The 12,470-nt window shown below is 36.3% G+C and overlaps 1 protein-coding gene across 1 annotated transcript in view; it reads left to right on the top strand.

Annotated features, from left to right (window-relative positions):
* LOC134667581 (uncharacterized) overlaps positions 1-12,470 on the top strand; it is a 78,864-nt gene that overhangs the window by 30,228 nt on the left and 36,166 nt on the right. The gene's annotated exons all lie outside the window — the stretch shown is intronic.

Raw genomic sequence — 12,470 nt, 5'->3', positions numbered from 1 at the left:
CAAATCGCTAACGTTATAGTAGGTGCTATGCTTGAAGATGATGTTGGAACTCCACACGTGCTGTCAAGCAAATGTTTAAATGAAACGAACAATATCAGTATAACTAATACTGTAAAAAATGCCCTGGATGATTTGTGGGGCCCTGGTCACAATAAGCATGACAAAATACATACAAACATATATCCAAATTAATTTTGAATAAAGATGGAAAACAGATTTTAAAAAAGTTCAAAGTGGTTTTGCAGAAAAATGCCGGATATGAAGTTATGAAAAAAATGTGTGAACTGATATCGGAGAAGGAGATAGTACTAGATTCAACGATATATCGTTCTACATTTGATTACTTCCGTCGTTTTAAAAACGCACCCATTACAACAGTAGCAGTCGAAAGATCATTTAGCCAATTAAAATGGATATTTACTGCACGACGCCGCAGATTAAGAGTAGAAAACATAGAGAAAATTTATGTCGTATATTACGAAAATCACTTAAGATCAACAAAAATTAAATAATGTTGTACAAAATAAATCATGAATATTTATTTGATATGTCGATTCCGGGTCATTATTTACTAACAGAGTGTAAAGCAAGATTTATGAACATTATGCAACAAAAACTTCGTGCTATGTATGATGAACTTCTTGGAGGCTTATAATGTGTAGGCAGAAAGGTCTGTTTTTACTAAACGGGCAGTCTGTTTTACCACTTCTTTAATAAATTTATATTTGCTCCCGCGATAACGATGTATGTATATAATTTAACTATGGGCAACGAAATTCCATTATGGGTTTGTAATGCGGCTCTTTAAGATTCCAATAGCAGTTGAAACTGACGGTAAATTGTATGGTAAATTAAAGCAACTAAATATTATAGTAAACGTAGTCACGTAGTAAGGCTTCTAGTGTCTCTACGGCACAGTTGAGGAAAGGTAGCGGTAAGACCAGAAACACACTAAAACCTAAGCAAAATAAAAAAATAAAATGACTCACACGATTACGAGTACATTGTATGATATTGATATTCTTTAGTTTTAAAGCAGGAAGGATAAAAACCACTGATCGTTACAGGAAGTTCGTTTGATTTCAATGGTACATTTAAGAAACATGAAAGTTTGATTTCTCACACAATTTTTAACAAACACAAGTCAATTCAAGTAAAGTCAGTATCTCACTCTACTTTTTGTTAAAGCCAGTGGCATCAATCTGTCAATGTAGAGTTGATGACAGCGTGCTGACAAATGACAAGTTTTCGCCGAGCGGGCGACGAGCCGTCAGCGCTTTAAGACGACTTTTTTCAATCCCGACTTTTCTTCCGCGTTGTAATTTTACCGGTGTATCAGAGACACTGCAATGTCGTGAATTTTCTTGCTTCATTAAACAAACAATCATTGTGGTGGTTTAGACTCGGCCATATTACATTCCTGAGAAAGATATTATAGAGAGGATCATATGAAGGGCTTTAAATATTAAAGAAAACCCCGTATAGCCGTGGACGTATAGCCTCGCGACGGGCGGACAGAATAACGTCAGAGACAAACGCCACATTTCAGTCAAGCATGTACTGGGTCCAAGACAGAGCGGCTGGAGAGCGCTGGTGAAAAGTGATACGACAAGGAAGAAGAGAAATATTGGTGATGAAATAGGTCCCTCGGTTTGTATAAAGTAGAAGTTTCATCGTTAAGTTTATGTATTGCACCGTAGGCGCGGCGGCGGCGGGTCGCTCTGCATACGTTTGACCCATTTGTCGGTTTAAATCACGTTAGCTATGACAACACGCAAACGTTTAGCTTGTTAATTTTTAGATTATGCAGACCATAACTTATAGACACGACATATTATCGTTGATTTTGTTAATGCAGGATCTATTTCTAGATTTAATTAAAAATGAAAAAGAAAATCAGATATAAACAGCAATACTCCTAACTGTGCATCGGTGGACCTTATTATAAGGTCCGCCGATGTATAGTTAACAGTGTGGGCTATGGTACTGTGTTTCATGATTCATGAATAATCTGGGAATAAGGGCCCCCCACATCTAGCGACTTTCGAGCGTCGGCGTCTACATCTGTATGGCCGCGCTCGACGCAACGTCGACGCAACTGCGCAGCGACGTAATTTTCCATAGCGCTGACCAGACGCCGACAGACGCCGACGCTCGAAAGACGCTAGATGTGGGGGGGCCCTAAATATTTAAGTTTCGTGCGCGTCTCTTGTAGACGTCTACGTGGAGGCCTTTTTTTTAGTCGAAAAATATTTATTTAGTAAGTAATAAACATAAATTTAGCCGTTTATTTATTAATCTTTGGCTTAAAAATAAGTTTTTTTCTACGGACAGTTGTTTTCTAGACTTGTCGCTAACTGCCATATGGCGCATGCGTCAGCCAGCATGAGACAGCGCGATTGACCAAAACTGCACGCGGCCGTGAAACTGCGGCCTTTACATTGACCAGGCAATTAACCCATATAACGAGACAACTGCTGCACAAATAAATACTAACCCCCTTATTCATAAAACTTTACGGGCCCGATTTAGTTAAATTATGTTTTATCCCTTTCATACAAATACATAAGTCAAAATGACAGATAAAGACAAACGATAGTTAGCTAATTGAGGTTAGTAGCGCGTTTATGAATAAGGGGGTAAAACTTTTTATCAGCCAAGTAAGAATTCAACGGATTTAAGTTTGTCTGGGACAATATTAGAGATTTTCAATAGTGATAAGTGTTATAACTAATATTGTTTTAAAGAAACCGCATGTCATGAAGAACAATTTTTGCGTTGAGAACTACGCTTACACATTGCTAACCGTAAATGGGTATGTCTGGACATTTTCCCTGCCCCTATAATTTGTTAAGTTGGTATGTAGCTTGGAAACTGCATATAACGTTAATTATGCATACAATGAGTATTCCCACCACACTTGACACGTTCGTGGACACATGACACGGTCGTGTTTGAGGAATGTCGTCTTTGTCACCTGTCGGTGAATCACTCCACGTATTCTAGTTTGCAGCTTAGGGTCGTAAAGTTGCGATTTTATTGGATGATATTTTAAGGTTCTGATAACCCTGTTTTTTAAAGATGTGACAATTGTGAACTTCTATTTCAAGTTGCAAAGTTGCAATCCGCCGCAATCTTCTTAATAATGTAGTGAAAAATTATATAGGTATTACAACCACAATTAAGTAGATATGCAATTATTAAATATCTACTTAATTGTATCTGATTGATGTTAATGGGATCGAACACTGATTTCAGCAGGAATGTGATGTACTCATACTAACTAACGCAACCTACAAATGTTTTTTTGTATACATTTCAGTGAAAATCAGACTAAGTATTTTTCTCTAAGCACCAGTAAACATGTTACCAGTGAGAAACTAATTATGCTTTGTGAGTTTTGTCCTTCATTTACTTCCCTGACTTAAACAAAAACTTTTAAGCTTTTAGCCATGATCTCGAGTAAAACTAATTGTAAGTACGCGTTTCACGTGCATGATTTTACTGGAATTGTAGGTACCTACTGTTGATTCTGTACAGAGTTTAAAGGAATTCGCAACAGTATGTTTCGTGGAACAGTCGTTGGCACGCGGTTCGCATATTATTATGTGTTATGTGGCTAAATTCTGCGCCCTGGTTAAACGTGTGTGGTTCTGGTTAAAGATGGTGACAATAAAGTTTATGCAATTTTTTTTATAGTAAATTACTTACTATTCTTTACGAAGTCCCAAATTCTCAATTCATGTTCATGTCATAAACACAATGATTATAACCTAATACTATTATTATTTTTTATTTCGTTATAAACGCCCTACTAGCCCTTCCCTTGTCCCTTCTTAATATTCATTGACTAAAACTGAATGTAAATTGTTTTATCTACCTTTATGTTTACTAATTATTTATTTTTTGTTGCAGGTAATGATGTTATTACTTCACATTTTAATGTCAGTATTGTCAGTAAGTATAATAAGCGTAAATAAATGGCAGTACCTATAGTTCGTTTTTTTTAGCATTAGAAAGAACTCGGCAGAAGCAAGCGTGCAGTTTTTATCAGGCTGGTTAATTGTTAATAATTATTGAATTATCTAATGTAGCATGGTCAATACATATAATTTACTTCAAATTGTTACCGCTAAAAGTGCCAGATTTAGAACCACAAGCGAACTTCTGCGAAGTTCTTTCTAATGCTAAAAAAAACGGACTATACTAGTCGGACGTAAGTAGGCGCAAGATCGGGCTGAATATGATATGCTAATTTCGACAAAACTCCTGCATTGCAATTTGCAATAAACAATTATTGTTATGCGATACTGGACGAGTATCATGAAACGACATGAATATCTTGTTTATTATGAACTATTATGTTTTTAGTGACAGTAGGTTTAGTAGGTTGTGCGAATAAAGAAGGTTGTTCGCAAGTGACACAACGCGACCTTCGGCAGCGCGAGCTGTGAGGTAACAGCGATGCAACAGCGATCAGCTGCCCCGGCGCCGGCGCCGGCGACGCTCGCTAGATCTAACTTAGGATAACAGTGCATACCTACTTGTAACGTAAGAGAGGAAGAAAAGAGGTTGTTTTGAGGAGGTAATCTATTTTCAATAATTTAAACAAGATAGAGTAGATACACTGAGAAAAAATCATTACTAAACTAAACCAGGAATTAAAAAAACAGTTCTGTACTGGGGGAAAAAATGAAGTTTAGTAATAATTATAGACGTTTCACTATTTCTGTAAAGTTTACTTATTTCTACAAACAGCTCGGTAATCCTAAATTTCAACAAACAGATAATAGAAATTGCAAGAACTAATAGAAATTGCAAAAGTCAATTTGTTCCTATTAGTTAACTCTCCTTGTCCCCGGATTAAGTTTATTTTTGTAATTCTAAGTGTGTTTTTGTTATCCTTTTCTCTCAGTGTAGTCATTTACGATAGTCTGTTTTGTAAAAGTTACATTCAAATTATTAAAAATAAAAGGACAGGTATTCAATTGTTTGTTACTTAAACTAGGTAAAGAAGTAAGGGTATTTCTATTAGGATTAAGGAGTTATTCACAATCTGTTTCCGTGTAATTGGTTACGAATAGTTCCGATAGTGATTTATCTATGACTGTTTGGATAGACGGATTCTTTAGATAATTTATTTGATAAAAGATAAATGTTTCACAGTCATATTAGCTAGTTGGTGGTTACATATCAAAAATAACATGTAACTAAAACTTATATATAGTTATAGCTTTAGTATTAATATAGTTAATCACAAATTAGACTGCAAATACATAACTGCTGTAATTAAATATATTCTACTTAAATATCTTCTTATCCTGGTTATTCGTAGCTTGAAATCAGAAAGAATTTTTTATCAATATATTTCTCCAGCTTGCATATTAAACAGTATGCCGAGAATGCGGGCAGACGGATTAGGAAGTAGATAGTTCTTGAAGTTTCACTAAGCATTACGCGTCCAATATGAGATTTATAGGCAACCATAAACATAGATGAGGTGTGAAATATCTGAATATTCCGCCGTAATACAATGGCTGATGATCATATTGCTCCAGTTTTCACTCCCGACGGAGTCGCGTGTGAAGTGAACACGACACGAGAAATTGGGCTCACCGTGTCACAAGTGCCTTTATTTCCTGTCATATCGTACAAACGTAGCTCTTAGAATCGCTTTCCATTTATGGAATCGATAAATGCAATCGCTGAATTGAATTATCTTTTATTAAAGTGTAATTTTAAATGAATGTGGCGGTTTAACATTGGCAGGCGTGGCTCACTCCGCGATTTCGTCGCTTTGCTACAGGTAGCTTAAGTACATCGGTTCGACCCCAATTTTGGGGTTTGCCATAAGCCGCGCGTGGCGCTGTCGCCACCTAGCGGCCATATCTGTGCTGATCGTGACAGACGCGTTTTGTTAGAGAGTGAGTCTTCTGTACCTAGTACTATTATTTATTCGTGACATTGGTCATAAACTTATCTTACCTACAAAATAAATTAACATAACCTCGTTCTATTCATATAAAACTACATTTCCCGTAATAAAGAAGTCTCATAAGGTCAGGTGTAAGCTATTAAAAAGTACGTTGCAAGCTGCAGCATGAATATACGTTCTGAGTTGACTGTTCTAATTAAAGTCACTGTTTATGCATGCGGTTCATTCATTCAAATCAGCGGGTAATTAGCTCGTGGGAAAGGTACACTCTGTTCGGCTTCTCTGTGTGGCTTCTGTTATTATTTAGACATTAATAGGTACTTAGTTTCACGGCTGCCTAATGACCTTGATGCAAATAGAATAAAGAACAATAGATTGCTCTTTGTCATATATAAGTCTTACGTTTATTATTATCAAATATTTTTTTAATTATGTATGCGAAATTATTTTTTAGATCTGGAAGGATTTATTAGTAAAATATTATTAGTGACTGTCTAGCACGAGCTGCGTTCTCTAGCAATTCTAGCAATTATCGTTCTAACTATTGTAAAAAAACAAATGAATCTACCTAATTACGAAGAGTTTATCAAACAAGCATACAGTCAATCTCATTTGTCCATGATCAGTAGGTGAGGAGCCGGGTGATCAATTTCGTGAACCTTTGATTAAAGGTTTGATTGTATAATGGGTTAATTTGTATTCCGCGCCCGCCCGTAACGGGTTGATAAGTAGGCAGCGAGCGTTCAGCCCGTTGAAACGGTGAACATACTTCACCTTATCGAACATTGAAACTGTTCAGTTTTATTTATACTTTGTATATTATTCGCAACTGTTTCGGCCCCATCTTCAGTTGCACTATTGCCATGAGCAATGGAAAAGGGTCATTATGTACAGATATTTCAATTCTACGTGAATACGTATTCATTGCTCTTGAGTGTACTTCACTGATAGCACCTGTTATTTAAATGTTGTGTGTTTATTTAATGTCTACCCACTGTCTGCTTAAATCAGTCAGTCGCTCAGACGCCCACTTCTCAATCTAAACTGTTTACCTTACTCTTCCCAGCGTATTCGCACATAAATAAATTAGTTCCCACGGATTAATCCATCAGATACACGTACATTTGATACATCTTATACACAGTAAAATGCAAAAAATAACTAATTACCAGATTGTATTAGTTTCCGTATAAATGTATTAATTGCGTAACTTTTTGCATATATTTTATAATTATGTACATTTTTGTCAATATTTTACATTTTTCATTGTAGGTTATAAAGTTGCCAAGCGGACCCCAGGCTCCCATGAGCCGTGGCAAAAGCCGGGACAACGCGAAGAAGATAATGTTAATACGTGTACTTATCAACATTATAAATGAGCAACACTGAATAATTCATGCTCCAAATAGCACGAAGACGTTCCTTTCTACTCTAGCAGTGCTAGTGTCCGGTGTCCTTTGTGCCTTCGGCAACTCGACACTAGCTAGCTTGTGAAGTGTTAGGTGGCGCGTCTTTTGTTTTTGCTGCAACTGCGTTTCGAGGACGTAACCGATACGTGCTGGGTTACAGGAACATGCGCATTAACATGATCTTAATACATGTAGTGCCAGGTGCATGAGAACTATTTATTGCAAATGTTAAGTAACAGTTGGAATTTAGAAATTTAATCCATAAAAATATTTGTATAAAACGTTATTGTCTTTCGAGATGTCGTAAAATATGAAACGTAAAGTAATATTGTCTTTTAATCAAGATGTAAGTAGATGTTGAAGCTAAAGTTGACTTTCGATCAGTCATTTTGCTACTAATATTTCTCACTGGTCAAACTACCCAAGTAACTTCTTCCTACTTCCCAAAACAGATTAAAAGATTGAAACCCGTTCTTTTAAATATGACATTCAGAGGTATCTAATAAATTGATATTTGTTTAGTATTAATCAATAGTCAACATAGCAGCTGTAGGATTAATCTTGTCTATTATGTTGTCAGCGGTGCGGACCCCGGTATTGTTGCCCCATCTGCGGTCAGTGATTCATGGCTCGCGCGCGTGTTCGGTGACACGCAAACTTTTGTTTTATCGGAAACGTAGGCGTGCTCTTATCGAGTTGCTTGTCGAGTATTGATGATATTATTTCGTGGATCAAGTTTTGTTTCTTGTCTACCTATATTGAACGTTATTCCAGCATCCATCGCAGACCTAAATTATGCTATATGTATCTTTTATTATGGCTATGGCCAAACGCTTGATGCATGCTACGTTAAGGCTCCTCTATTTCGACAGCTTATTTCTCAGACTCATTTTCGGAATTAAAATTGTTGTAATATATGTAACTTTATATGATCATTAATTAAGAACCTTACGCTTCTTCCCAATGGTTGTGGATGGCATGGTTGTGGATGGTAAAGAATGAAACCTCATACTCGCAGATGGTAGAAAATGTTAGCAATCTTTATGGTTTATCTCAAATTCCCATTCGGCAAACGCACATGTTACATAAGTTTAACACCATTTTTAACAAGACGACACGGCTCGCTGTATTGTGTACATTTCCTGGTGTAATCCGAGGCGGTTGTTACTTGTAAATGAAACGTCTTCATAACTACCTACCGCTGAGCATGTACAGCGTTCTTAATCGGCCATCTTTTATTGATAATTGCATAAGCTTGTCTGTAATTGGTCAATTATAATGTTGTGTAAGTGCCTAAAATATATGTGATTGTTTATGATACCGTCAAATTAGTTGTGTAGGTGTCAAAACGCTATAAATTGACTGTTCAGTTATGCTTATAAACTTAATTAGTCTTAGGTGTGCTAATTAATTAGTCTTAGGTGTGCTAATTATAAAAATCTCATACTTTTAGGGTAATGAGAAATCGGGCCGGACTCTTCCGGCCGACTCTAAATTCCATGTTAAAAAAAAAGCTTATAAACTTTGTACTTGCGTAGTATACCTGTACTCATACCTATACCTTATTGACTTACGCAAGGTGAAAAACTGAATACTTTTTTTATAACCATTCCTGAAATAACATGTTTTTGTCGTGAAGTCGGTGATAAAATACATACAGTGTGCTTTCTGTAACAGGAGCAATAAATTAAACTGTAGGCTGTACTCCTCAAACTGACCAACATTTGTTCAGCAACTTTTGAAAATAACTCATGTTTTGATTTTTATTCCACTTTAAAGTTTATTCTATGATGCAATGTATTGCAAATTTTGTTATGTTAAAAGCGTGACAACTGACAAGTAACGTCAAACACACTGATGTCAGCGTACATTGAAGGCAATATTTATTTTGTATAAAAAAAAGAGGAAGATTAAAGGATTCATAATTTTTAAAAGTTGCTGGACAAATGTTGGTCAGTTTGAGGAGTACAGCCTTTAGTTAAATTTATTGCTCCTGTTACAGGAAGCACCCTGTATAAGCCATTGAGAAGAGGAATCCACTTGTTGTTTGTGTCAATGCTCTTAAGATCATTATTAGTTATTACTGGGTATTAAAGACCCCATCAACAACATAGCACTGATTGTAAAACACATTTACATTGGAATATGCCGATTTGCCAACGTCTTGGCCGGCCATTAGCATGGAGAATCGATTTCAAACTCGTTGCCTTGATCCTCGAGTGAACTCATTTGCGATTCGACAAGTGTTGCCGTCGCGTGTTCGTTGTCTCCGAACTAACTATACATAGTTAGTCAGACCGAACTAAAACAAGAGTCAACTTTTGTCAACCTATTCTAAGGCTCATCATATTGTACAATACAAAATTTCACTTTAACACGTGGCATCGCGTGCCGTAGCATTCGGGGTAGAAATTTGAATTTTCGAAGCCTAAATACAACCCTGATTTACTACCTCGCCCTCGCCCTAGCATACATCTTAGTGGTTTACAACAACGATGTTCTATTACTTTTAAAAGGTTCATTAGTTATTAATGTCATTGTAAATGTACGAGTATGATGTATAATCTACTGATACCAGAAGTGTGTGTAGGTAGACTATTGTGCTATCCAACTTTGTTTAGTGAAACCTGGTTAAGTGGGACCTGGATAAGTGAGAAACCTCTATAGCTGGGACTCATGGTGCGGTCCCGACACTTTAGCACTGAATTACCTCTGTTAGTGAGATAAAACGAACCTCTATAACTGAGATTAGTTGTTGTGATTTTATAGTCACATTTACCTCTATAATTGAGACAGAGAGTGTATTTTACCTCTTTCACTGAGACTATATTTATAACATTACATTTTTCTAATTGTTTTTTTAGAATTTTATTTGAATTACCTCTGTATCTGAGATAACGTCAATCTATGACCTCTCTAACTTGGACTTTATTGATCTATTTTGGTATTCTTACTACCTCTTAGTCTATCCACAAATTCCGCATTTGCTTAATTGTATCTAAACGACTTCAAGTTTCATTTAGTTACTTTATGTAGTTAAAACTATCGAAATGAAAGCTGAAATCTTGATAAGGAACAAGAATAAACAAACTTTCATTTAATAAATTTCTAAGACGCAATGAAGTCCGTATCAAATGTAATTGAAAAAATCTATCTTTTGGAAAATCATTCGAAATAAATTCAACGAAATATTCAAACAGACTTAAAAAATATTTAGGGACAAGGATTATTTTACCTAAACATTTAAAGATAGTTACAAAATATCTAATTAACCACCTCTATAACTGAGATATATCCTCTATTCTCACCTCTATTAATGGGACCCTCTGTAAATGAGACAGAAATTTATTTGTACCTGGCTAACTGGGAGCCTGGGTAAGTGGAAAACCTCTTTAAGTGAGACAAATTTGCTCGTCCCTTGAGATCTCACTTATCCAGGTTTCACTGTATAACAAACGCCTGCTTGATAGGTAGCTAATAAAAATCTTTCTTATTTTCATTCCTATTCTTCATTATGAACATTATACCCACAGCTTATAGTTCAAAATGCTACATTCGAATTAATAAAATAAAGATTAATGCATATGTTAATGCCCGTTTATTTGCCTTTAGCCCTTCATCATTCAATGAACATTATCATCTGTTTTCACTTTCGATTTCTGTACTCTCCAAACCCAACTATAGTCGCCCGACAAAAGTTACTGTCATGTCAAAGTCAACAGCACCAAGAGTGTTTTCCGGTAGCCATTTTGTGAAATGTGAAGTTCAGTGACATCCGGTTGATAGGAAACTTTTGACATGTGGCTGATTATACCACGCGATTGTGTTTTTGTGTTCGAACTGTATCACTATAGAATGGCACTGTTTAATAGGGAAAAGTTACGAAATTGACTTATTAGAACATTTCATCGCTTTGCTCAGTGACGAACTAGCGAAGTAACAATCAGGGGTTTGTCATTTATGTATACATACACTTAATCGCAAACACAAAGGAGTGATGCACATGCGCAATACATTTTTTTGCAACTGGTCAACACACTGTTCTAATACTTACATAACTGTGCTTTTCTTTAAGCAGTTGTCTAATTTACGGACACTCGAAACACTTAAATATCGTATATTTAGGTAAATATTTAAGTTTTGCTATACATATTTAATTTTCGTTTAGTATAACATTATACATAATATGTGAAGTTTTCAACTAAAGAGTACCACATTGTCGGGTCGATAAGGAAGGAAGCTTTATGGAAATAGCGTCTTATTGGCAACCGAAAAAAGGACCCCTTTGGTCGAAAATGGCACATATGTACTTAGAGTTTCATTTCGCGCATACTGGTATGTTCAGATTACATGAGATCATGTTCTCGTACATATCACTGACTATAACTCCTTACAGATCAGCATCTAAATGGTTTTTTCCTCGGGCTGGTCGTGCAACGATAGTTGGGCGTGTAGAGATGGCAGTTATTTGTGTTTTCACCTCGGGACCGCTCGTGACATTAGCGGCGCTGGCGCCGGCGTGTGCCACGTGTGGGAGGGGCGCGTTGAAAACGATGCGCAATTTTGTTTACAACCGGTGCTTGAGTTGAATTGCTCATAAGTGTCATAAAAATACAAAAAGATGACAAGGTACAACATGTTACATAGATTAAATTCTTTGACTCTACGTAACTGCTTCTAACAGTCTTATTTTGACTCCATCTCTGAGGATGGAACCGGGGTAATATGTAGTACATTGTGCAACGTGGGGGGTAAGTGAAATTTTGGAGACGAGGGTTTTTATTCCCGACAGTCGCAGGCTAGAGGGAATTAAAGACCCGAGATTGCAATTCATTTAAAACAAAAATATTTAATAATAAACGTCGGTATTTTAAAAATAGAACTCTCCTATACCTTGACTTAAAACAAAGTATTTTACTTATAACCTGCTTTAACTTATACTGAAGTCAGTTACGGATCGCTGCCATATATGACCCAAAAATTTTTTATTAAGCTATGAGCTTCATCACATATGATTTCTGAGTAATTCTAAGCATTTCTAGCCTCGGAGACGATAAGAAGCGTGCGTCTAGTCGAGGAGGGCGGAGTACAAAGATGGCCGCCACCCGTCATCATTCAAAAAAATC

This window comes from Cydia fagiglandana, chromosome 1, assembly GCF_963556715.1.
Source record: "Cydia fagiglandana chromosome 1, ilCydFagi1.1, whole genome shotgun sequence".
NCBI classification, from domain to species: domain Eukaryota; kingdom Metazoa; phylum Arthropoda; class Insecta; order Lepidoptera; family Tortricidae; genus Cydia; species Cydia fagiglandana.
The sequence above is the reverse complement of the archived record's forward strand: the minus strand, read 5'-3'. Positions and strand labels throughout refer to the sequence as shown.